Source organism: Branchiostoma belcheri, unplaced genomic scaffold (assembly GCF_001625305.1).
Source record: "Branchiostoma belcheri isolate BF01 breed outbred unplaced genomic scaffold, Haploidv18h27 scaffold31, whole genome shotgun sequence".
In the NCBI taxonomy this organism is placed as follows: Eukaryota; Metazoa; Chordata; class Leptocardii; order Amphioxiformes; family Branchiostomatidae; genus Branchiostoma; species Branchiostoma belcheri.
In genome coordinates, this window is record NW_017803921.1 from 2,232,065 (window position 1) to 2,235,717 (window position 3,653).

Sequence of the window (3,653 nt, forward strand, 5' to 3'; positions counted from 1 at the left end):
ACTCGGTACAATTGTGTGTACCATGATTTCTGAAAGTAAAAGACTTTTATATCTGTACACGTGCATGTGTTATCGAGTCCCCTCCCCATGACATGACAAAAATCCATTCCTATTTCTTGAAATTAATCATATAACGTTAACGTTAACATTCATACAACCAAAAGCTACAAATAACTGAACGACAGTGAGCGTTGGAGGCAGAAATACTAGTAGCTAAAATCAAACTGTGTAAAACACAATGTTTGTGCCGTAAAAAGTGATTCGTATCTTTCAGCAATATCGGCTTAATTTTCATGGAGCGCATAAATGATGACAATATAGCATAGCGAGACATCTGCAAACACTTGCTTTTAGATCTCTTTTCAATCTCTTAACGTTACACCTAGATCCCAACATCATGTAACGCAAACAGCCATTATATGCCCAAATCGCAGCTCTCCGACCTCAAGTATTTAAACTCTTTATTTTCCCAAGTCTAGGGACAAATTAAGAAAATGTGAAATTGCTCGTAAGGACAATGTGATTGTGTGTTTACCGAGGCACGGGTCTACTTTCTAAAGGAACGTGTATAATCTTTTCCACCATTTTTCAGGGCAGCTGGAGGACCGAATTGACGTCCCGAATGTCGGGCTTACTTTCATTCTAGCAGGTGATACGTCCTGCAGTTCGTAGCCTCTACCAGGCTTCATGGAGCGGGCGAAAGATAAGAAATTGGCCGACAGACAGATAACATGCAAAGGGATTCAGTCAATCCGCTAAAGGACTACATTTTGCCGCTCCAAAACCGTACTCCGTCAGCGGACTAACGTCAACTCTACTGGCATGTTCTACATGTATGTCAAAGGCTACTCTCTCCAGCGGCTTCTGAAGCCCGGTAGAGGCTAGTTTTCCTTAAGATTCGGGCAGTTGTCAGTATAATCTTCAAGCAGATGTACACGTACAGATATAAGCCCTCTTCTCAGTGTCTATCGTCAGAAATGATCCAGTCTTTATATTGGCAAAAAAGATTACCTATTGTCGTAGACTCGTAGGTCGTCGGCACAGTTCGGAACGACTCGCCATCACTCGGCGGTACCGAACAAAGCCGAACACGCGTAACTCGGCTTTATCTACAATAGACAAGTTGACCTTGAGCGGTTCTTTATGTTTGTAAACTTCTGCAGTGACCTTGGCCTCTTTTGTAGGCACTTTATTTGCAGATGTGTTTAATTCCCAAGCTAACTTGTTCGGTGGTCTTCAAATATACCCGAGAGTTGACAATTCAGCTTTTCTCTGGCCCAGACAAGTGGTCAGGGACATCTATTTTTGGTCTGTCATTCGGTGATTCGTTTCCAAACAGCGTGGACTAGCTATAGACGCTGTACGGAGCTACCTGGTTGTGCCAAAAAAGTTATCAAATTTTTTCAGACTCCGGTGCCGAATTTCGGGATGAATTTTGGCGTGACAGCGTAACTTAGTAAACAAAAGAGTACTATCGGAAAAATGAACTAAGTCACCTAACTGTTGTACAATGGACGAGTACTACAATAAAACAGAGGAACTGGGCATCTCAATACATAGAGCCAGCATTCGCGAGCAAATGCAAGGTACCTTCTGGCTATGTTCCTAAGGATGGAATGCAACATACATGTACATTCTGCTTTGTATTTCACGTAGAACACGATAAATAATATTCAAGATTGTCTTCATAGACAACTCATTAAATTACCATTTAAATCTTTCTCCGGGGAAAGACAAAACATCTTGGTACATTGTGATTAAGATGTTACATGCATGTCCTCATTTCCGGATTAACTAATCCATCCCCATAAGCTCACGGACAAACTTAACACGATTTATCCAAGTCTCTTATCATTTAATCAAAATTAGACCCCACTTGTTTCAGAAACAGTTTAACGACATGGCATGAAATCGTGTAATCGTTTGTAACATATTGGTGAACGGTTGTCGCAATTTTACGCCAGGCGTGTGTTTAAGGGGATTTTAAGCCGTCCCGTGGTGGCAAAGTTGTCCTAACACGTGTATTCTACAAACAAGATCATTCGCTACATTAGCCAGACCGTTTAGCGGTGTTATTTTGCTGGGGAGGAAATTGTTTGTGAAATGAGATTTTCTGACAGAGAGAGTGATAATGCGGTAATTAGTCTGGCCAAGGAAAGTCGTCTGGGCCAAGTCGTCTGGGCCTTTCTGGATTGACCCAAGTGTATACGAATACCAGCCCAAAACTAGAAACTTGTACCGCACTTCAGAGGCGACTGGAAAGAGTAGTTATTGCCAAATAAATTAGCCTCTACCAGGCTTCATAGGCTTCGAAAGAGTAGAAATTGGTCAAACACACAGATAACAGGGCGGCAAACTGTACTCCTTTAGCGGACCAACTTTCCTGGTCTATTTCTGCTCTTTCTCTTTCCAGCCGCCTCTGAAGCCTGGTAGAGGCTCATAATGAAAAAGCAACAACTACTAAAACCTGTTGAGTGTTCATCATGGATTGTGTCCTCATGAAGCTTATTTGGTAAACACGATTCCATAGTTGCTTTCCACTGTGATTTTTCTTTCAATAACGTACGACAGATGTTCAAAATTATCCTGTAATTCTAGAACTGCTGAGATAATTGTACGACCAAGACCACCGGGCCAAGTCCATAGTTTCCGTCAGACTAACGCCGGCCGAAAAAGAGTAACATTTAAGCCGATTAGAGAGAGAGAGAGAGAGAGAGAGAGAATATGCCGAAGTGTAAACCTTTGCTTGGAGAATAGTCTCCACCAGACTCCTTTGCACGCTGAATAGATAGTACAAATTAGCCTAAAAAGGAATGTAGCTGGCCAGGGGAGTTAGCCGGCCATAGAGGCCTGCATGGAGCGATCTTCTGCTATTCATTCCACCTGCAATGGAGTCTGGTGGAGACTACTTGTAGAGTACTGGTGGAGGCTGACACCAAGTCCGTTCTGTTGCAGCCGTGTGTGGGAATAGGAGTTTCCCGGCCCTCGCACGCAGAGATTAGCAGTCTGAAGTAGCGGGGGGAGGGCAAAGTCAGGATTACCCGCTCCGCACAGCGTCAAATCCGCAGGCTTTCAAGTGGATGTCGTTCTGATGAAAGGGCGTCCTCGAGATATTGTCATAATTGTCGCTGCCGCTAAGCGTTGTGGATTAAACAGACCCGCCTTTTCCAGATGTGTGGAGAGGACCCTTTTGGGGCATAACTCGAGTGGATTTAGTTAATTATAATCAGTCAAAATCCTTTACAGTGAAAGTCTGGAGATGTATTTGATCTTAGCATCTTTTTTCCTTGTTGTAATAGAGATAATTACAGCCAAGTAGCGGTGAAAAACATAATGTTGTAGTCTTTCAGCCATGGCTAAAAGAGGAAAACGCTGTCAACCATTCCATTTGTTTGAATATTCCCAGGCTGCCTTGCGAAGAGAAAAATACAAGATGGCGGACAGGACCTGGAAAATAAATAACTTAAAGATTTTTCTGTTTGCGCTCTGCTGCCGTGTTTTAGCAACGCTGTCATCTTATCTAGACCCATACACAGAGAGAGGTGCAATCAGGAAAAGAATTAAACCTTTTACTGGTCACAATTTCATCACTTATCAAGAATACTGAGTCTAGAAGTAACCGGGTGAAATTATGAAACTTTCTTGTACGCAAT